At 41.9% G+C, this 10,386-nt stretch overlaps 1 protein-coding gene across 3 annotated transcripts in view; it reads right to left on the bottom strand.

Annotated features, from left to right (window-relative positions):
* Positions 1–2,239, bottom strand: part of LOC110507349 (AP-2 complex subunit mu-B) — a 34,893-nt gene extending 32,654 nt beyond the window's left edge. For 2 of the 3 annotated variants that reach the window (XM_021587281.2, XM_021587282.2), the window contains exon 1: positions 2,065–2,215. The gene's annotated coding sequence lies outside the window, so the exon portion shown is untranslated. Of the gene's footprint in view, positions 1–2,064 lie in introns of all 3 variants that reach the window. The other variant, XR_005039962.1, reaches the window with a different exon arrangement.
* Between the last annotated feature and the right edge of the window lie 8,147 nt (positions 2,240–10,386).

The following is a 10,386-nucleotide window of genomic DNA, read 5'->3' on the forward strand; positions in this document are numbered from 1 at the left end:
TAAATTAAACTACCTTGTGAAAATATGGCAACCATTCCTGGACTATATGAAAACACTTCCATTGAGGTTGGTGGAGGTGAGCTTCTAGATCGATGTAGCGATTTTCTCTCTGTAATGTACTGTTTGTATTGCTTTGTGTATATGTTGGTATCTCTTGTCATTTGTCTTATTTAGTCATTTGTATTATTACTATTCTAATTTAACTAATTTATTATTGGTATTTTGTCATTTGTCATCGTTTTAAGTTATTTTATTTTGGGGGTGGGGAGGATTGATTTACTTTTTGTCGTAGCATTTACTCTTGATGTGTTGTATTGTTCTGTTGTTGAATAATTGAAAATGTATATTAAAAAATTTAAAGTAAGACTTGAACTTGTAAATGTTAATTCATAGTCGTAACATAGGGTTTGTACGTTTACAGATCTAATTTAACATTTACGTTTCAAGTTTCGAGCATGGCTTTTCTTACGGTCCTAACATTGTACGTATGGATTTTCTTACGATCCTAAATGATATGTACGTTCAACCTTTTGGCAGCTATCTCTCTCCATAGTCGCACCGCATGAGGCAAATGGTGGTGACACTAGATACCGACTGGTTTTCTGGTCCACGCCCCTACCTTTTTTCAGGTATCTGTCACCAACAGATGCATATCTGTATTCCCAAATCAAATCAAACTGTATTTGTCACACACAACGAATACAATAGGTATAATAGACCTTACAGTGAAATGCTTACTTACAAGCCCTTAACCAACAATGCAGTTTTATGAAGAAAAAACCCAGAAGTAAAAGTAAAGCTACAGTAAAATAACAATAGTGAGGCTATGTACAGAGGGTATCGGTACAGAGTAAATGGTCGAGGTAATATATACATGTAGGTAGAGTTATTAAAGTGACTGCATACATAATAACAGAGAGTAGCAGCAGCATAAGGGGGGGGGGGGGGGGGGGGGGTGTAGAAGCTGCAAATAGTCTGGGTAGCCATTTGATTAGATGTTCAGGAGTCTTATGGTTTGGGGGTAGAAGCTATTTAGAAGCCTCTTGGACCTAGATTTGGAGCTCCGGTACCAGTTATGTGAAATCCATGAATTAATTTTAATTGACCGATTTCCTTATATGAACTGTAACAGGGAAATCTTTGAAATGGTTGCGTTTATATATTTTTTCAGTATAATTAGCACATGTTCTTACCTTTTAACTGCATTGTTGTCAAAGGCCTCGTACGTAAACTGTTGTTTTCGGCGCATGTGACAAATACAATTTTATTTGAGGATCCATCCATTCAAAGACTGGAGAACCAGCGGGATCAACACTGAGATCCCATTGAATGACTAATTCCATGCATCAACGTGTCTTCAGCGTTCTAGAATAGTCTAGCAGCTAATATTAGCCAGTTAACCTTCATAACAACTCTGAACGCATTTGGAAGCGTGTCTATTTTAACAACTTGAGATTACAATGGCCTGTGAACATCATCAGTGGCAAGGGGGCAGATACATGAAATACGCGTTATAATGTCGTTATTACATCGATTCGCATGGGGATGCAGCAAACCAAGGTACCTAGCTCACTAATGTCAGCTAACGTAAGATGTTTTGAAATGAGCTATCTAGCTAAAATCTACTAGTACTACTGTACTGCTAGATGTCTGCCTGACTGGAAAACTAGCTACTGTAGCCAGCTAACGTTATCCATCACCGATAACTAGCTATACATTTTGTAGCCATCGCCGTTAGGGTATTCTGTCCTATTGTGTATTCCCATAACTATACCGTTTTTTCAATACCACACAACAGTCCTTGGTTCCAAATTGCCTTTTAAAATAATCTTGCTAGCATGCGAAATGTGGCTGATTAGCTAGCAAGCTAACGTTACCATTGTCACGACTCGTTTGCTCTTGTCTCGGTCAAATTTTTACTGCATTGCTCCTGTTCTCACCGGTCTCCCTCGCATTCACCTGAAGCTGTACAGGCCAATTTACCCGAAAAGCAGCAAATACGTGTCCAAAAAAACACTCATTTTGAAACAGGATGGTTAAGATCAAGGTTTTTATTTCACTCACCTTCTTACTCCAATTCAAGATGTCGACCGCTCCTAGCTCCGAAGAGACTCACTGTCAATTGACAATGAAGCGGATTATAGGGCAGTGAAGCACCCACAACTACTAACCCTGCTGGATTTATAGATTTCAACGGTCGTATTGTTTTATCAAGACTAGCATGTACTGTAATGGCATTGGATGTTCCCCAAGCAACAATGAAAGTAAGTAGACATGAAACTTTTAGATGTAGTTTGGAGGAATAAACCACACTATTAAAAAAAGGGTATTATTGTACAACCTTTAACCCGGCCCAATTTGCAAAACCTGGTTGAAAAGATGTATGAGGTATTTTTATGTTCTTTTTAACGTATTTTTACTGACCGGAATATTACGTTTTTTCCTGAACACCATACCACCAGTTAGTTGGTCATAATTGTGACCCCTTTCTGACCAGATGGTCATAATTCTGACCACTAAGTTATGTGCTATATTAGGAAGCCTACTGGTCATAGTTAAAGATGCAATATGCAGAAATCCCCCCGACATTTCTTGGTTGTTCAAATTCTAATAGTTAGCCTAATTTCAGTTTATGTGACAAAACAATCAGTCATTGTGCAGAGAATCTTTGTAACATTTAAACTGCTGTGAAATTTTCCATAACCAAAAATATTGTATTTTCAGCTTTTTCAAACTGGTGTGCAAAACCGAAAGTAAAAGACACAAAACTGAAATTTAAGAACGGGGAGCATAGAAGAGGCGCACATAGAACATATGTCCAGCTTCTTAGATTTGCTTTCAACTTGCTCGTATACATCCTTTGCGTCCTTCTCCAACCTGCTTCGACCTGCTTAATCCTAATACATGTTGTAATATTCAAACAACATTTTATAAACACAACGCTCCATAATCCTGAGGACGTTGTCCCGGACAGAGGTTCCCCCAGTTGAGGACAGCTTGGCAGTCTTAAAAGAAGAAAGTTAAATGCAAAAATTAAAGTACACTATATATACAAAAGTATGTGGACACACTTTCAAATTTGTGGATTTTTCTATTTCAGGCACAACAGTTGCTGACAGTTGTATAAAATCGAGCACACAGCCATTCAATCTCCATACAAAAACATTGTCAGTAAATGGCCTTACTGAAGAGCTCACTGACTTTCAACGTGGCACCATCATAGGATGGCACCTTTCCAAGAAGTCAGTCTGTCAAATTTCTGCCTGCTAAAGGTGCCCCAGTCAACTGTAAGTGCTGTTAAGGAGCAACAACAGCTCAACCGCGAAGTGGTAGGCAGCACAAGCTTACAGAACGGGACCACCAAGTGCTGAAGCGCGTAGCATATAAAAATCGCCTGTCTTCAGTTGCAACACTCAATACCAAGTTCCTGAAATGGGTTTCCATGACTGAGCAGCCACACGGCTGTAGTGGTGTAAAGCTCAATGCCATTGAACTCTGGAGGAGTGGAAACGTTCTCTTGAGTGATGAATCACGTTTCACCATCTGGCAGTTTGACGGACAAATTTGGGTTTGGTGGATGCCGGGAGAACGCTACCTGCCCGAATGCATAGTGCCAAAAGTAAAGTTGGTGGAGGAGGAGTAATGGTCTGGGACTGTTTTTCATGTTTCGGGCTAGGCCCCTTAGTTCCAGTGAAGGGAAATCTTAACGCTTCAGCATACAATGACATTCTAGAGGATTCTGTGCTTCCAAATTTGGGTCAACAGTTTGGGGAAGGCGAGGTCCATACAGAAATGGTTTGTCGAGATCGGTGTGGATGAAGTTAACTGGCCTGCACAGAGCCTTGATCTCAACCCCATGGAACACCTTTGGGATTAATTGGAACACCGACCGCAATCCAGGCCTAATCGCCCAACCTCATTAATGCTCTTGTGGCTGAATGGAAGCAAGTCCCCGCAGCAGTCTTCCAACATCTAGTGGAAAGCCTCCTTAGAAGAGTGCCCATTTTAATGCCCATGGTTTTGGAATGAGATGTTCAACGAGAAGGTGTACACATACTTTTGGTCATGTAGTGTATACAGTGGGGCAAAAAAGTAATTAGTCAGCCACCAATTGTGCAAGTTCTCCCACTTAAAAAGATGAGAGAGGCCTGTAATTTTCATCATAGGTACACTTCAAATATGACAGACAAAATTAGAGAAAAAAATCCAGAAAATCACATTGTAGGATTTTTAATGAATTTATTTGCAAATGATGGTGGAAAATAAGTAAGTATTTGGTCACCTACAAACAAACAAGCAGATTTCTGGCTCTCACAGACCTGTAGCTTTTTATTTTAGAGGCTCCTCTGTCCTCCACTCGTTACCTGTATTAATGGCACCTGTTTGAACTTGTTATCAGTATAAAAGACACCTGTCCACAACCTCAAACAGTCACACTCCAAACTCCACTATGGCCAAGACCAAAGAGCTGTCAAAGGACACCAGAAACAAAATTGTAGACCTGCACCAGGCTGGGAAGACTGAATCTGCAATAGGTAAGCAGCTTGGTTTGAAGAAATCAACTCTGGGAGCAATTATTAGGAAATGGAAGACATACGTACAAGACCACTGATAATCTCCCTCGATCTGGGGCTCCACGCAAGATCTCACCCCGTGGGGTCAAAATGATGACAAGAACGGTGAGCAAAAATCCCAGAACCACACCCCCCGTGTGGTTCTGGGTTTTTTGCTCACCGTTCTTGTGATTATTTTGACCCCACGGGGTGAGATCTTGCGACCTAGTGAATGACCTGCAGAGAGCTGGGACCAAAGTAACAAAGCCTAACATCAGTAACACACTATGCCGCCAGGGACTCAAATCCTGCAGTGCCAGACGTGTCCCCCTGCTTAAGCCAGTACATGTCCAGGTCCGTCTGAAGTTTGCTAGAGAGCATTTGGATGATCCAGAAGAAGATTGGGAGAATGTCATATGGTCAGATGAAACCAAAATAGAACTTCTTGGTAAAAAACTAAATTTGTCGTGTTTGGAGGATAAAGAATGCTGAGTTGCATCCAAAGAACACCATACCTACTGTGAAGCATGGGGGTGGAAACATCATGCTTTGGGGCTGTTTTTCTGCAAAGGGACCAGGACGACTGATCCGTGTAAAGGAAAGAATGAATGGGGCCATGTATCATCAGATTTTGAGTGAAAACCTCCCTCCATCAGCAAGGGCATTGATGATGAAACGTGGCTGGGTCTTTCAGCATGACAATGATCCCAAACACACCGCCCGGGCAACGAAGGAGTGGTTTCGTAAGAAGCATTTCAAGGTCCTGGAGTGGCCTAGCCAGTCTCCAGATCTCAACCCCATAGAAAATCTTTGGAGGGAGTTGAAAGTCCGTGTTGCCCAGCAACAGCCCCAAAACATCACTACTCTAGAGGAGATCTGCATGGAGGAATGGGCCAAAATACCAGCAACAGTGTGTGAAAACCTTGTGAAGACTTACAGAAAACGTTTGACCTCTGTCATTGCCAACAAAGGGTATATAACAAAGTATTGAGATAAACTTTTGTTATTGACCAAATACTTATTTTCCACAATAATTTGCAAATAAATTCATTAAAAATCCTACAATGTGATTTTCTGGATTTTTTTTTGCCCCACTGTATATAGTTATAGGTCATTTCACCAATTCGGCCACTTGAGTACATTTGGGCAACTTGTGTGGGACACCTGGGTGACTTCATGCTAAATGGCATGTAGCTCACCCATTCCTGAAGTTATCAGTCTGAAACTTTGCACACCTACAGTTGCCCTCTTGTGTTATCCATCAAAATTATCTCCAGCATCCTATCTGACTGTGTGGCTATTCTAGTACATGTGAAAGATGATGCTACAACAATACAAAACAGAAAGCGCATGCTCTTTCTTTCTCTTTTCTTCCACCAGATCAACTGTGTTATGTTCTACTACATTCAATTAACATTTCCACAAACTTCAGAATGTTTCCATTCAAATGATACCAAGAATATGCATATCCTTGCCTCTGGGGCTGAGCTACAGGCAGTTGGATTAGGGTATGTCTTCAGGCGGAAATTGAGAACAAAGGGATGCAGCCATAAGCTTGGAAAACTCCTGTCATGGCGTTAGAAGCTTCTGATAGGCTAATTGACATCATTTGAGTCAATTGGAGGTGTACCTGTGGATGTATTTCAAGGCCTACCTTCAAACTCAGTGCCTCTTTGCTTGACGTCATGGGAAAATCAAAAGAAATCAGCCAAGACCTCAGAAAGACAATTGTAGACCTCCACAAGTCTGGTTCATCCTTTGGAGCAATTTCCAACCGCCTGAAGGTACCACGTTCATCTGTACAAATAATAGTACACAAGTATAAACACCATGGGACCACGCAGCCGTCATACCGCTCAGGAAGGAGGCATGTTCTGTCTTCTAGAGATGAACGTACTTTGGTGTGGAAAGTGCAAATCAATCCCAGAACAACAGCAAAGGACCCTGTAAAGATGCTGGAGGAAACAGGTACAAAAGTATCTATAGCCACAGTAAAATGAGTCCTATATCGACATAACCTGAAAGGCCACTCAGCAAGGAAGAAGCCACTGGTCCAAAACTGTCATAAAAAACCCAGACTACGGTTTGCAACTGCACATGGGGATAAAGATGGTACTTGTCTGAGAAATGTCCTCTGGTCTGATGAAACAGAAATAGAACTGTTTGGCCATAATGACCATCGTTATGTTTGGAGGAAAAAGGGGGAGTCTTGTAAGCCGAAGAACACCATCCCAACCGTGAAGCACGGATGTGGCAGCATCATGTTGTGGGGGTGTTTTGCTACAGGAGGGACTGGTGCACTTCACAAAATAGATGGCTTCATGAGGCAGGAAAATTATGTGGATATATTGAAGCAACATCTCAAGACATCAGCCAGGAAGTTAAAGCTTGGTCGCAAATGGGTCTTCCAAATGGACAATGACCCCAAGCATACTTCCAAAGTTGTGGCAAAATGGCTTAAGGACAACAAAGTCAAGGTATTGGAGTGGCCATCACAAAGCGCTGACCTCAATCCAATAGAAAGTTTGTGGGCAGAACTGAAAAAGCGTGTGCGAGCAAGGAGGCCTACAAACCTGACTCAGTTACACCAGCTCTGTCAGGAGGAATGGGCAAACATTTACCCAATTTATTGTGGGAATCTTGTGGAAGGCTACCCAAAATGTTTGACCCAAGTTAAACAATTTAAAGGCAATGCTACCAAATACTAATTGAGTGTATGTACACTTCTGACCCACTGGCTAAGGTGTATGTAAACTTCCGACTTCCAACTGTAAATACAGAATATATACCCCAAAGTTGCTTAGGAGCCTGAAACAAGGCGGCAATGTCTATCGGTGCCATCTTATCCCTGGGCTATTGCTTTTCACCTTCAGATAGTCTGTCTTCAGTACACTTAACAGCGCCTTGCATGTCTCATTGACAATCTCTGAGATGGCATAACAACTTATTCAGAATACGTAGGTGAAAGATGTGAATGTTTCTCCTTTTAACAGAAAGCGTTTAGGGTCACATCCAGTCTCCCTGCAGGGCTGATGGACTTTCTCATGACTGTATCTTCCTTTTTTAGTCGGCCCACCATTCAAAGAAAGACTTGGAATGTGTCCTTGTCATGTGCAAAGCTATGCCCTTTAAATATAATGAAAATAAACTATTAATTTACAATATCACAATGGTAATAAGACAGGTTGATAAATGCAGTGAAGTCAATCATGACAAGTCAGTGACAGTACCTAAATACACTATATATACAAAAGTATGTGGACATGTGATGTAGATGTTGAGCGGCTTCACTGCAAGTAGATTGTATGTTTTAATATAACTTGTTTTTTTACACCCCTTCGGCAATTTCAGGAGTATCAAATCCATAGACAAACATTAGCAGTAGAATGGCCTTACTGAAGAGCTCAGTGGCTTTCAACGTGGCACCGTCATAGGATGCCACCTTTCCAACAAGTCAGTTCATCCAATTGCTGCCCTGCTAGAGCTGCCCCAGTCAACTGTAAGTGCTGTTATTGTGAAGTGAAAAATGTATAGGAGCAACAACGGCTCAGTGGTAACCCACACAAGCTCACAGAATGGGACCGCCGAGTGCAGAAGCGCATAAAAATCCTCTATCCTGGGCTGCAACACTCACTACTGAGATCTACTACTACTGCCTCTGGAAGCAACGTCAGCACAAGAACTGTTCATCGGGAGCTTCATGAAATGGGTTACCATGGCCGAGCAGCCGCACACAAGCCTAAGATCTCAACACGCATTGCCAAGCATGGTCTGGAGTAGTGTAAAGCTCACCGCCATTGGTCTCTGGTACAGTGAAAACGTACTCTCTGGAGTAATGTATCAAGTTTCACCATTTTTTATTTCACCTTTATTTAACCAGGTAGGCCAGTTGAGAACAAGTTCTCATTTACAACTGCGACCTGGCCAAGATAAAGCAAAGCAGTGCGACACAAACAACAACACAGAGTTACACATGGAATAAACAAACATACAGTCAATAACACAATAGAAAAGTCTATATACAGTGTGTGCAAATGAGGTAAGATATAAGGGAGGTAAGGCAATAAATATGCCATAGTGGCGAAATAATTACAATTTAGCGTGAGTGAATTGGAGTGATAGATGTGCAGAAGATGAATGTGCAAGTAGAGATACTGGGGTGCAAAGGAGCAAAAAAATAAATAACAGTATGGGGATGAGGTAGTTGGACGGGCTATTTACAGATGGGCTATGTACAGGTGCAGTGATCTGTGAGCTGGTCTGACAGCTGGTGCTTAAAGTTAGAGAGGGAGCTATCTCCAGCTTCAATGATTTTTGCAATTCGTTCCAGTCCTTGGCAGTCTGACGGACAAATATGGGTTTGGCAGATGCCAGGAGAACGCTACCTGCTCCAATGCATTGTGCAAACTGTAAAGTTTGGTGGAGGAGGAATAATGGTCCGGGGCTATTAACTGCATTTTGATAGCTATATTACATTAATTTCTAATGCTGTCTAGTGGCGAACTTGTTGGTTGATATTAGCAAACTTTCTCTAAAATACTGTTCCTCTTTGCTCATTCTTGTCTAAGCAACTTTGAAGACTGGTAGCAAGACTGACAAGCTCTACTTACAATAATACTACAGGGAATGACCGACCCTACATTATATTATACACTGGGCTCCCAAATTATTGACCCCTTGATAGAGATGGGCAGAAATGACTGAGCTTTATTGTATGCTCCAAAAATTGGGAAATGATTTTATACTAATACAATTGCTCATAGAAAGAGAATTTGTTCAACAAACAAGATAGGGGCCAAATTGAATTACACCCATGTTTTCAGTACCTTTCAATACCTCACCTTGAAAGGGACAACAGCCCTGAGCCATCTTCTAAAATGTTTTGCTGTGTTGAACACATTGGGAGGGATCTTAGCCCATTCCTCCATACAGAATCCTTCCAGATCCTTGATATCCTTCATCTGCACTTATTGACTGCCCTCTTCAATTCAAACCACAGGTTTTCTTTTCTGCCCGTTTGCACTTCCAGATTCCCCCTTCCATTTATGTCCCCATCTGTGGTAAATCCACCCTCATTCCCTCTTCTGTACCTTTTCCTATTTTCTCTCCGTAGTCGTGTAAGTAGACACCACTAATCCTACTGCCTTCATCCATCTCAGACTTACTCCCATCTGAGCTACCTGCCATGCCTACCTCAGTCTCTGCACAGTCAAAGATAGAACAATGAGAGCTATTTCACTGTATAAATGTGAAGCATCAGCTTTGCGTTTCCACTCACTATCAAATATGGTAGTGAGAGGAAGCCCACTGGACTGCAGGGAGAAAAGATAGAACGAGATGGATTTTAGCCGACATTCTGCAAATTCTCATCAATTAAACAGTTTTCTGTTCTCAAAACTAGAATCCGTTATAAACCGTGTTTATGTGACCGATGTGAAATGGCTAGCTAGTTGGTGGTGCGCGCTAATAGCGTTTCGATCGGTGACGTCACTCGCTCTGAGACCTTGAAGTAGTGGTTCCCCTTGCTCTGCAAGGGCCGCGGCTTTTGTGGAGTGATGCTTCGTGGGTGTCCGTTGTTGATGTGTGCAGAGCGTCCCTGGGCCCAGGTTGGGGCGAGGAGAGGGACGGAAGCTATACATTTAGCAGGAGTGCAGATGTGAATTTAGATATTGCACACGCGCACTTTAGTTCCCTAACAGAAATATGCAGATGCACGCTAGAAAACTTAAATAGGATCTCGCTAGCTCGTGCTTAGCTCTGCCCACCTCCTTCCCACTATGACTCATTTGTTCCCAATGGAAACGACAGGCTGTGGTCTATCTTGGTTTAGTTA

Source organism: Oncorhynchus mykiss, chromosome 27 (assembly GCF_013265735.2).
Source record: "Oncorhynchus mykiss isolate Arlee chromosome 27, USDA_OmykA_1.1, whole genome shotgun sequence".
NCBI lineage: Eukaryota > Metazoa > Chordata > Actinopteri > Salmoniformes > Salmonidae > Oncorhynchus > Oncorhynchus mykiss.